This window comes from Procambarus clarkii, chromosome 9 (genome assembly GCF_040958095.1).
Source record: "Procambarus clarkii isolate CNS0578487 chromosome 9, FALCON_Pclarkii_2.0, whole genome shotgun sequence".
NCBI lineage: Eukaryota > Metazoa > Arthropoda > Malacostraca > Decapoda > Cambaridae > Procambarus > Procambarus clarkii.
The window spans coordinates 29,242,338-29,255,428 of NC_091158.1; positions in this window are offsets into that span (position 1 = coordinate 29,242,338).

Below are 13,091 nucleotides of genomic sequence, written 5' to 3' on the forward strand. Positions count from 1 at the left end.
ATCATCAGCATAACAAATGACAGTGTCTTCATTATTAGTTGGAAGATCTTTAATAAGTTTATGCATCAGAACGTTGAACAATAAGGGACTGAGGACCCCTCCTTGTGGAGTTCCCAGTTCAAAGTGTTTGCTCTCTGTGCTTTTAACACCATTAAACAAAACATATGCTGTTCGATTAGACAAATAGCCCTTTATCCATTTCAGTAATTTTCCTTGTATTCCCAGCTCGGCAAGCTGTTCCAGTATGATTTCTCTGTTTGCTGTATCAAAAGCTGCTGCTAGGTCGATGAAGACTGTTTGGGGGGAAGCTTCAATATGTGCGAAGTACTCAGCAAAACAGTGTTGTGTACTGAGCCCAGGCATAAATCCAAACAGTTGGGGTGACAGGTGCCCCTGTATACGATACATGAGTCGGTTAAGAACAATACGTTCAAGCACTTTACAAACACACGATGTTAAAGATATGGGTCTATAATTATCTGAGTGTGGTTTGGGGATGGGAACAATGACACTCTTTGTCCAAGCATCAGGTAATACTCCTTCACGTAAACTCATTCTGTACAACACTAATAATGGATTACCTGCTACGTGTGAGACTAATCTCAGTAGACTGTAAGTAATACCATCCTCTCCAGGAGCAGTTGATTTTCCCATCTTTAGTGCATGATTTAATTCCCATTCAGTTACATCATTAAGGTCCGACACGTCGATAGCTGTACAGGCAAGATTGATGGTTCGTTGTCTGTTGGGGCGTGTGTCATCAAGTTTGTGCTGTATGTTAATTGGGAGTGAGTCGTAGCTCGATGTTATTGCCCATTGATCAAGGAGGATGTTTGCTTGTTCTAGTGGGCTGTGGTGCAGCGGTTTGGTTGGGCTGCTTCTAGAGATTTTTCGTATCTTTTCCCAAACTTCAACAAGTGTTGTTTGCTCATTTATACTTTGTAGGAACTCTTCCCAATGTTTATTACGTATGACGTTGCTCATGTCTCTCACCTCTCTATTTGCAACTAGAAATGCATGCAGGTCACCTTGTGCTTTGGTTCGTTTGTACGTATCTCCAAGTTGCTTTACTCGTTCATGTTCTTTAACAAATACGGGGTCAAGGACCCACTTGGGTGGTGGCAGGTGTTGCCCACTTCTGCTAGGCTTACGACCTGTTCCCCAACACACCCATGTGTCGTAGTAGGTAGTAATCGTATCAACGAGATCTCTGGAGAAGGCTTGTACATTCGTTATTGTGTAATCTTGATACCATTTTGATATACAATTAATAAAGTGGTCATGCAAGCCATATGGAATATTCATTTTCCGTCTCTGATGTCTATTAGGTACATCACACTGTACCTCATAGGAAGCAGAAACTGCATAGTGATCACTAACCAAGTGATTTACCAACGAACATTCCATCCTATCTTGCACAAGGTTTCTACCCATTACATAATCAAGTCTGCCTCCCAATAAATGAGTTTGGGTATCCGTAGTATACACGGTTAATCTGTTGTCATAAACATATTTGATAAATTTGCATCCATTATCGTTGTTAGTACTGTCTCCCAGCGTAATATGTCTAGCATTAAAATCTCCCATGTATATTGTCCCATGATTGTCTAGATCTGGGAACAATGTTACATTGAGTTTCTGGCTTCTGGCATATACGTTGAGGAATGAAAAGTGGCCTGCTGTAGTTTGTACATGAAAGTGATGGTACTGTGTGTGTACATTGTGTGACGTGCTCACAAGAATGTGCGGTAAATCACTTCTGACGTAAGTTAATAGGCCTGTGGCGTTACTGTTATTATAGGATGCATACCCTCTGATCTTTGGTGGGGTTTTGTTTATCATGTTGGACGTGTAGGGCTCCTGTAAAGCAATTATATCTATGTTGTTACAGGTAACATATGCAATTAGGTCATTCAGTCTTTTGTTGATGCTACGAATGTTCCAACTGAGAAACCTAATGGTTCTTGTGTCAACAGCAGCCATCGTCTTGGTGTTGTTCCTCCCTGGGACTGGTGGTCCCTTTGTTGTCCTCGTCCCACTTACACAATGCGTCAATAAGTGACTGTACTACGTAAAGAGCCACACCAACCTGGCGTTTGGTGTCGTCAGAAACATCTGGTGACATCATTAGATTCTTGATCACTGAGGAACTCGGGATGGTCCGCGAGTGAATGCTCTCTGTAAGTCGTATGGCATAATTACTGTCACGCAGAATATTATCCTTTTCATTCTCGTACTTGGCTTGAGCGCGTTCCTTAAGGTCATGAATCATTTTAAAATATTCTGATGCAAGTCGACTTCCTTTTTCAGTTAATGTTTCTGTGTCACTATCACTGTTGTCATCCCTGAGTTGACTGACGACGTCGCTGCCACCGCCTCCGTTGTCGCCGCTGCTGTCGCCGCTGCCGCCGCTGCCGCCGCTGCCGCCGCTGCCGCCGCTGCTGCTGCTGCTGCCGCCGCCGCCGCCGCCGCCGCCGCCGCCGCCGCCGCCGCCGCCGCCGCCGCCGCCGCCGCCACCACCACCACAGGAACCTTTACCAGCGCGGGCCACGGCTGTGACACAGCTGCATAGAGGCTGCTGTATCTCTTGTGAAGGAGCCTGACGTAGCGCCTGTATAATTTCAGTCAGTTCAGCTACCTGTGCTTGCAAGGTTGCCAACTGTTCTTTAACTGTTGTATCAGGCTGTTGTGTGTTGTCAGGGGCGTTGCTGGTACTGTCACCACTATGGGATGGGTCAACAGTACTAGAGCCGGTATCAGTAGACACTTGTTGTGTCTCGGGCACTTGCCTCCTTGTGCCAAGGGAGGCTGGCCGTTTGGTACAGTCTGAGTGCCAGATGGTGACTCCTTCCGTACCACATCTGAGACACTTCAGCGGCGGTTTAGACGGAGCCACAGATTCAGGATGTTGCCCTGCTTCTGTTGCAGTGTTCTGTTGCTCCTGTTCCTGCTTTCTTTGGTCTCTGGTCTTCTTATACTGACAGTCCTTCAGTGGATGAGGACCGGAACAGAGAGCACACTTGGGTGTGGGGCACCAGCAGTGCTTAGCTATGTGGCCACTGCCACAGCACTCGTAACACTCCACAGGGTTCGGTTCCCACACCCTGAACGTGCTGGGGGGCGCATACAACCCACCAAACCAATACTGGTCAGGTGGCGGATCAGGCTTTTTCCAGACTATGATTATTTGATCAGTAGGCTTACCATTCTTGGTCAATCTTCGTGCTCTGTGTACCCCGTCTAATTCATAGGCCCACTCTAGTGGATACTTGTGACTGTACCTGTAGACTAGGTATTCATCCATCTTCTTGTTCCGTGTAGGATTATCTAGAGGGGAGAGCTTTACATCACCTATTTTCCCTTGTAGAAGAGCCTCCACAACCTGCTGCTTCTCTCTTGAAACATACACATATGGAGAGTTGACATGTGGACGTAGCACGCCTGCAGAGCCAGGTGGGTACACCACGCTCAGTTTCTTACTCCATACAATCCTGTCCGCCACACTCGTGCCTTTAGGGAAGGCCAGACGTGTGTACTCGCTCCTTGGCGCTATCGGACGCCTTCCACCCTGTTGTTCACCAGGCTTCTGTTTCCCTTGTTTCCTTCTCTGACTCTTACTTAGCACCTCCACAAACCCATCACTGGGTGGTGGGGTGACAGTGTCACTGGTCATGGTAGGGGAGAGCCCTGAGGGTCCAGCAGCTACCTCCTCCATACCTGCTTCTTCAGGCGGCATTAATTGTTGCTCTAACCTCGTCCGATACCTGGTTAATACCATTTATAACCATGTGCTGATGAATAACATGACAAATGGCAGGGCAGGCAGCAAGCCTTACCAGTCATCAGCACCAACAGTCATAAACCTGCTCTGAGGGGAAGAGCACTCTCAGTGGGTTTGAGAGTGCTCAGACCACTTGGATAAACACTTGGATATTCCACTTGGTTGGTTGGGACTCGCAGAGGGCAGCCCTCAGTGACTTATTCTCCTATGTGTGGACAGAATGTCCCCTAAGACAGCCTAACCCTGCTACAAGGGTGAACAGATGCCCAAGTCAAGTGGCCACCCAGATTTTACAGGTAACCGCATGGGCCACTGGACCGTTCCACTTGACCTGTTGAAATGGCGAAATGAGAAGAATAAGAGAAAGTGGGGAAGATAAGTCTTATAACTAGGAGTGTACAGTTGCTCTGTACAAAGCTGGCATCATTGTAGTGTTGGCGGCTGTCAACCTCCCGCCAGGGAAGGGATAGGGGGGACCGTTGGGTCAGCGCTCTAACCGCAAGGGTCAGAGGTCCGTGGGGGACAGATTACGATCCCACAACTCTCCTTGCTGTTTGTTGCCTGACGCTGTAGATGCCCTGTGGTTCTTGCTAGAGTCTTACAGTGAGTCCCAGGTACACCGTACAGGTGATGCTGTGTTATTAGCACCAGCAATGCTGCATCAAACTAGTGTTTGGTAGGCTGCCCCTAAGGGAGCGGAGGGGGCAGGCTGGCCTGCCTTCGACCTCAGGCGCCACTCACTAGTTCACTCTAGGGTTCCCTTGATACTAGTGACTTATGCAACAGTGTTGAAACACTTAGCAGCACAGTAGTATTGTGACGATACCGCCCTGGCTATCACAGCACAAGGTTGGGGGCGAGGGACTTGACCCAAAGAGGGAGAGGAGGCGCGCACATCCTCTCAGTCCAAGGCCTGGCCAGCGAATGGAGGAACGGTTGTGTGGTGAGAAGCTCTTGCAGTTTTTACTGTGGAGGGAAAGGGTGGGTCATGCCTCTGTTTTGTTGGCAGATCTTCATCGGCCGGACGGTTCGGTTTTGTCGGACATGGGGGCGGTTTTGCATTATGTGCATTGTAAAATGGAGTCTTTGTATGGGGCAGGTTGCGGGGGATGAGGGGTTGATGGAGTCCTTCCTTCAACACTGTGCACCAGGGTTGTCGGAAATGTCTTGTGTGGGAGGTAAGCCCTTCGGAGCATTAGGAGGTTGTGTGGTCCTTTCATCGTGGTAAGGTTCCAGGGTCGGATGGGTTTCCGATGGAGTTCTATATCGAGTTTTGGGATGTGCTTGGTGCCGATTTTTTGGAGGAGGCTCGATTTTGTCTTTGGAGTTTGTCTCTGTCCGATTCGCAAAATGATGGTCTTGTGCCGCTTCTTCCGAAGCCGGGGGACTTAACGTTTTTTTTGCGAATTGGGGGCCTAGTTCGTTGCTAAATGTGGACTACAAGATTGTTTCCAAGTTGTTGGCTGGACGCTTACGCTCGGTGGTCGGGTCATGATTTCTTGGGGTCAGTTTTGTGGCGTTCCGGGTAGGTCCTTGGTGCAGTGCAGTTCCCTTTTCCGGGATTTGCTCCTCTATGTGGAGGAGTCTAGTGTTACCGCGGCCATGATCAGCTTGGATTGGTCCAAGGCTTTTGATTGAGTGCCAATTGGGTTTGTTTTGCAGGTCCTGGAGAGGTTTGGTTTCCCGCCCCGGTTTGTGGGCTGGATACGGATGTTGTACGCTGGTCGTAGTAGTAGGGTGTGTGTCAATGGGTTCCTCAGTGCTCCCTTCGGTGTTCAGCGTTCGGTTCGACAGGGGTGTTCTCTGTCGATGCTTCTCTTTATTCTGTTTCAGGAGCCCTTTGTTCGGGCGGTGCATGCTTGTCATTCGGTTGTTTCGCCGTGTTTGCTGAATGGCTTGTCCCTCATGATTTGTGGTTACGCAGATGACACAGTCTTGTTTGTTGCTTCTGAGGGTTCTGTGACTGCAGTTCAGGATCTGGTGCTTCAGTTTGAGTTGGCTATAGGGGCTTTGATCAATCGTGGAAAGTCTTGTCTTCTGGGGTTGGGGGGTTGGGCATCTCGTTTGATGTGGTCTGGATCGTGGTTTCCGGTGGTTCAGTCCATTTGGGTTCTGGGGATTACATGGTTCATGTCGTATGTGCAGTCTTTGGAGTTTAATTGGGAGGCAGTTTCGCGGGGGGTGGGCGTGGCTGTGGGGATGTTGCAACGGGCCCTGACTATTTATCAGCAGGCGATTGTCGTGTCTTGTAAGGTTTTGTCGCTGGTCTGGTTTGTTGCACATTGTTTTCCGTTGGATCGGCAGAGGGCTCGCGGTCTAGAGGGTTTAGTGTATCATTATGTATGGTGTGGCTGGTATCATCCGGTTCGCCGGTTTACGTTATGTCTCAGGGTGTCAGAGGGTGGAATTGGTATTCCTGATGTCTATGTGAAGGCGTTGGCTTTGTTTTGGGGGTCGGTTCGGAGGAGTTTGGTGTTGGGAGGTGGGTTGAACACCTTGGGGTTGTTTTACTGCTCTATGAGGTTTAGTTTTTTGCTTGATCTGGGTCGTTGCCAGGAGGTGGTCCTGTGTACGCCTCCAGTGTACTCGTGGGTGGTTTTGATCCTTCGGGCGCTTTGTCGTTTTCCGGGGTTTGAGTCTTTTGGTTTTCGGAAAGTGTATGGGGTGCTTGCCTCTCGGGTGCCTCCCAGGATCGAGGGTTTGTACCCTTGTTTCGACTGGGGGAATGTGTGGGAGGCGTTGAGTGGGCCGTGTATTGCGCCACGGACGCGTGAGTTGGTTTTTCGATATTTACCTGAGTCCTTGGCTATGAATGCGAGGCTCTTTATGTTGGATTTGGTCGCCTTTGATCGTTGTGTTCATTGTGGGGAGTGTAAGACTCAGTTGCACGTCTTTTATTTTTGTGTGCGGGTTCAGGGTTTGGTTGGGTGGTTGCGGGATGTCATTGCGGCCTTTTGTGGTCCGTGGGTGCAAGTCGACTTATTGCGGTTTTTCTTTATTTCGTTCCCTCGGGGCTCCAGGCGGGTGCGTAACACGCTCGGGGTGTTGTTGGCGGACTATATTTTTTGTTTGTGGGTTGGTAGGATGGAGGGGTATGGGGTGGGGAGGATTTTGGGCTTTTTGAAGGGCCGTCTGTCTTATACTATGTGGTGCTTGCGTCGCTCCTTTCCTAGGGTTTTTGATGCTTAGTTCACAGTCGAGTATGTCCGGGGTGCTGCGTTGGTGTAGGTGGTGGGTTCCTGTGGGTGTAGTTGTGTGGGTGTCTGTGCGTGTTCCTTTGGTTCGATTCCCTCTGGTGGGTGTGGGTTTGGGTGGGTCCTGTGTATGTTGTCTTTATGGTTTTGTGTGTGCTGGGGTTTGCTTGGTTGCCTTGTGTGGCGGGTATTTGTGTTGTGTGTGTGTGTGGGTATGGGTGTGCTGGTGGTGTTGTGTGACATGTCTGTATCTCTCCTGATGTATCCGGTGCGTGAGTGTTTTCTCTGCTTGGTGGCTGGCCATCCTCTGTCTGAGGACGTCGGGTTTGTGTGCTGAGTGGCTGTCTTTGTTTCGTGTCTTTGCTGTGCGTTCTTGTATGCTTGTATTCATTGTCATTATGTATTGCTGCCTTGTGTTTTGTGTTTTCCATTATGGTTCCTGTTGGCACGCCCCGTATGGGTGGCATGTGTTGTTTGTTTGTGTGTTTATGCTATTTTATGATTTGTTCTATTATCTGTGCCCTATTTACTATGTTATATACGTTTCTATGTTGATTTGTACTATAACGATTTCTTTGTTATTTTTTATTTTCTTATTTTTACTATGTAATGTTACTGTGATTTGTTTCCTTTGTTCTATGTACTGTGTTGTGTATTGCTTTGTTGTATTCCCTTGTTAGTTTCATGTGTTTACTTACTATGTTGTATTTACAGTGTTATATTTACCATGTTCTGTTACTGTGTTCTCGATTCTGTGGTGTGTTGTCTGATGTTGTGTGTTGTGACGCATGGTGCGTGTGTTATGTTGTGTGGTGTGACGCATGGTGCGTGTGTTATGTTGTGTGTTGTGACGCATGGTGCGTGTGTTATGTTGTGTGTTGTGACGCATGGTGCGTGTGTTATGTTGTGTGTTGTGACGCATGGTGCGTGTGTTATGTTGTGTGTTGTGACGCATGGTGCGTGTGTTATGTTGTGTGTTGTGACGCATGGTGCGTGTGTTATGTTGTATTTATGTATTACTTGTTTATTTTTACCCTTGGTGTTATTGTGCTCTTTGTGCACTTTTGTCGTTACTGAGGCTTTTGGCGCGCAACATCTGGGTAGTGCAGCTTTTGTTTGTGTGTGTTTTCTTATGTGTTTTATGTTATTCTTTGTTTTCACTTTGTGTTATGTTGATCTGTGTTACTTGTTATCTGTGTTGTTGTCATTCTGTGTTCTTTGTTATTCTGTGCTTTACTGTTTTATATGGTTAATGTACGCTGTAATTACTTTGTTTTAAAAATAAAAAGAAAAAAGAAGAAGCTAGTGGTGTATGGGTCAGTGAGTACCTAAAGTTAAGTAATGGTATTTTTTATTTTGTGCCTCGGTTAGATATTCTCATCTGTGATTACAAGATATATATATTGTACGAAGCCATCTAATTATGTTATTATTACCAGTATAATTGTGTCCATAGCCAGAGAACATAACTTTTGTCTAATTAAGATTAATGTTCATGTTTTACGTTTAATTAGTGTTTTTGTGTCCGTCAGTTCACTTCTGGTGCCTACTTTTGTTACATTCCAGGAGTTCTGGGGATCCGTCCTTTTAGACAGAATCGTGATAGGCCCATGGTAGATAACTCTGTGTTAGGCACGAGCTGGTGGCAAGAGCGGAGTTGATAACAGTTGCAAATTAAGACTTTGTCAACGCTTTACAACTGAATTGTTCCCTATATGCTGTTGCGAACTAATTCAAATTCTTGTATTTATTAAGTATCGGCTCCTGGATTCGAACTAAATTATAACCTAATCACTGAATATTAAATTTCGGCATGAGAACCCATAGTTACCCTTAAGAATGCCACAGGCAATTGAGGAGCTAACGACCTAGTGGATAGGAGCACCAGGTAATTGGACCCCAGCAGTTGCTCTCGCTTTTATTTAAGTTTTGAAGTTAAATCTCACATCTGACACTTAATGTGTTGGCTTTAATTGTGCAGATCTTCTGGCCATTATAAAAATCTCACAATGACCGTCCTCACCAGTTCCTACCATCATGGTGTATGCTGCATGACCGTCCTCACCAGTTCCTACCATCATGGTATATGCTGCATGACCATCCTCACCAGTTCCTACCATCATGGTATATGCTGCATGACCGTCCTCACCAGTTCCTACCATCATGGTGTATGCTGCATGACCGTCCTCACCAGTTCCTACCATCATGGTGTATGCTGCATGACCATCCTCACCAGTTCCTACCATCATGGTGTATGCTGCATGACCGTCTTCACCAGTTCCTACCATCATGGTATATGCTGCATGACCGTCTTCACCAGTTCCTACCATCATGGTGTATGCTGCATGACCATCCTCACCAGTTCCTACCATCATGGTGTATGCTGCATGACCGTCCTCACCAGTTCCTACCATCATGGTGTATGCTGCATGACCGTCCTCACCAGTTCCTACCATCATGGTGTATGCTGCATGACCATCCTCACCAGTTCCTACCATCATGGTGTATGCTGCATGACCGTCCTCACCAGTTCCTACCATCATGGTGTATGCTGCATGACCGTCCTCACCAGTTCCTACCATCATGGTGTATGCTGCATGACCGTCCTCACCAGTTCCTACCATCATGGTGTATGCTGCATGACCGTCCTCACCAGTTCCTACCATCATGGTGTATGCTGCATGACCGTCCTCACCAGTTCCTACCATCATGGTGTATGCTGCATGACCGTCCTCACCAGTTCCTACCATCATGGTGTATGCTGCATGACCGTCCTCACCAGTTCCTACCATCATGGTGTATGCTGCATGACCGTCCTCACCAGTTCCTACCATCATGGTGTATGCTGCATGACCGTCCTCACCAGTTCCTACCATCATGGTGTATGCTGCATGACCGTCCTCACCAGTTCCTACCATCATGGTGTATGCTGCATGACCGTCCTCACCAGTTCCTACCATCATGGTGTATGCTGCATGACCGTCCTCACCAGTTCCTACCATCATGGTGTATGCTGCATGACCGTCCTCACCAGTTCCTACCATCATGGTGTATGCTGCATGACCGTCCTCACCAGTTCCTACCATCATGGTGTATGCTGCATGACCGTCCTCACCAGTTCCTACCATCATGGTGTATGCTGCATGACCGTCCTCACCAGTTCCTACCATCATGGTGTATGCTGCATGACCGTCCTCACTAGTTCCTACCATCATGGTGTATGCTGCATGACCGTCCTCACCAGTTCCTACCATCATGGTGTATGCTGCATGACCGTCCTCACCAGTTCCTACCATCATGGTGTATGCTGCATGACCGTCCTCACCAGTTCCTACCATCATGGTGTATGCTGCATGACCGTCCTCACCAGTTCCTACCATCATGGTGTATGCTGCATGACCGTCCTCACCAGTTCCTACCATCATGGTGTATGCTGCATGACCGTCCTCACCAGTTCCTACCATCATGGTGTATGCTGCATGACCGTCCTCACCAGTTCCTACCATCATGGTGTATGCTGCATGACCGTCCTCACCAGTTCCTACCATCATGGTGTATGCTGCATGACCGTCCTCACCAGTTCCTACCATCATGGTGTATGCTGCATGACCGTCCTCACCAGTTCCTACCATCATGGTGTATGCTGCATGACCGTCCTCACCAGTTCCTACCATCATGGTGTATGCTGCATGACCGTCCTCACTAGTTCCTACCATCATGGTGTATGCTGCATGACCGTCCTCACCAGTTCCTACCATCATGGTGTATGCTGCATGACCGTCCTCACCAGTTCCTACCATCATGGTGTATGCTGCATGACCGTCCTCACCAGTTCCTACCATCATGGTGTATGCTGCATGACCGTCCTCACCAGTTCCTACCATCATGGTGTATGCTGCATGACCGTCCTCACCATTTCCTACCATCATGGTGTATGCTGCATGACCGTCCTCACCGGTTCCTACCATCATGGTGTATGCTGCATGACCGTCCTCACCAGTTCCTACCATCATGGTGTATGCTGCATGACCATCCTCACCAGTTTCTACCATCATAGAGTATGCTGCATGACCGTCCTCACCATTTCCTACCATCATGGTGTATGCTGCATGACCGTCCTCACCGGTTCCTACCATCATGGTGTATGCTGCATGACCGTCCTCACCGGTTCCTACCATCATGGTGTATGCTGCATGACCGTCCTCACCAGTTCCTACCATCATGGTGTATGCTGCATGACCGTCCTCACCAGTTCCTACCATCATGGTGTATGCTGCATGACCGTCCTCACCAGTTCCTACCATCATGGTGTATGCTGCATGACCATCCTCACCAGTTCCTACCATCATGGTGTATGCTGCATGACCGTCCTCACCAGTTCCTACCATCATGGTGTATGCTGCATGACCATCCTCACCAGTTCCTACCATCATGGTGTATGCTGCATGACCGTCCTCACCAGTTCCTACCATCATGGTGTATGCTGCATGACCGTCCTCACCAGTTCCTACCATCATGGTGTATGCTGCATGACCATCCTCACCAGTTCCTACCATCATGGTGTATGCTGCATGACCGTCCTCACCAGTTCCTACCATCATGGTGTATGCTGCATGACCGTCCTCACCAGTTCCTACCATCATGGTGTATGCTGCATGACCGTCCTCACCAGTTCCTACCATCATGGTGTATGCTGCATGACCGTCCTCACCAGTTCCTACCATCATGGTGTATGCTGCATGACCGTCCTCATCAGTTCCTACCATCACGGTGTATGCTGCATGACCGTCCTCACCAGTTCCTACCATCATGGTGTATGCTGCATGACCGTCCTCACCAGTTCCTACCATCATGGTGTATGCTGCATGACCGTCCTCACCAGTTCCTACCATCATGGTGTATGCTGCATGACCATCCTCACCAGTTCCTACCATCATGGTGTATGCTGCATGACCGTCCTCACCATTTCCTACCATCATGGTGTATGCTGCATGACCGTCCTCACCGGTTCCTACCATCATGGTGTATGCTGCATGACCGTCCTCACCGGTTCCTACCATCATGGTGTATGCTGCATGACCGTCCTCACCAGTTCCTACCATCATGGTGTATGCTGCATGACCGTCCTCACCAGTTCCTACTCTCATAGTAAGGGCCAAGCCACACAAGTAGCCCTGCAAAGTACTGAAAATATGAGGCACATGTGACATGCTCCTGCAATGCTCGGAATACATGACACATGTGACATGCTCCTGCAATGCTCGGAATACATGACACATGTGACATGCCCCTGCAATCCTCGGAATACATGACACATGTGACATGCTCCTGCAATGCTCGGAATACATGACACATGTGACATGCCCCTGCTATGCTCGAAATACATGACACATGTGACATGCCCCTGCAATCCTCGGAATACATGACACATGTGACATGCTCCTGCAATGCTCGGAATACATGACACATGTGACATGCCCCTGCAATGCTCGAAATACATGACACATGTGACATGCTCCTGCAATCCTCGGAATACATGACACATGTGACATGCCCCTGCAATGCTCGAAATACATGACACATGTGACATGCTCCTGCAATGCTCGAAATACATGACACATGTGGCGTGCTCCTGTAATGCTCGAAATACATGACACATGTGACATGCTCCTGCAATGCTCGGAATACATGACACATGTGGCGTGCCCCTGCAATGCTCGAAATACATGACACATGTGACATGCTCCTGCAATGCTCGAAATACATGACACATGTGGCGTGCCCCTGCAATGCTCGAAATACATGACACATGTGACATGCTCCTGCAATGCTCGAAATACATGACACATGTGACATGCCCCTGCAATGCTCGGAATACATGACACATGTGACATGCTCCTGCAATGCTCGAAATGCATGACACATGTGACATGCTCCTGCAATGCTCGGAATACATGACACATGTGGCGTGCTCCTGCAATGCTCGAAATACATGACACATGTGACATGCTCCTGCAATGCTCGAAATACATGACACATGTGGCGTGCTCCTGCAATGCTCGAAATACATGACACATGTGACATGCTCCTGCAATGCTCGGAATACATGACACATA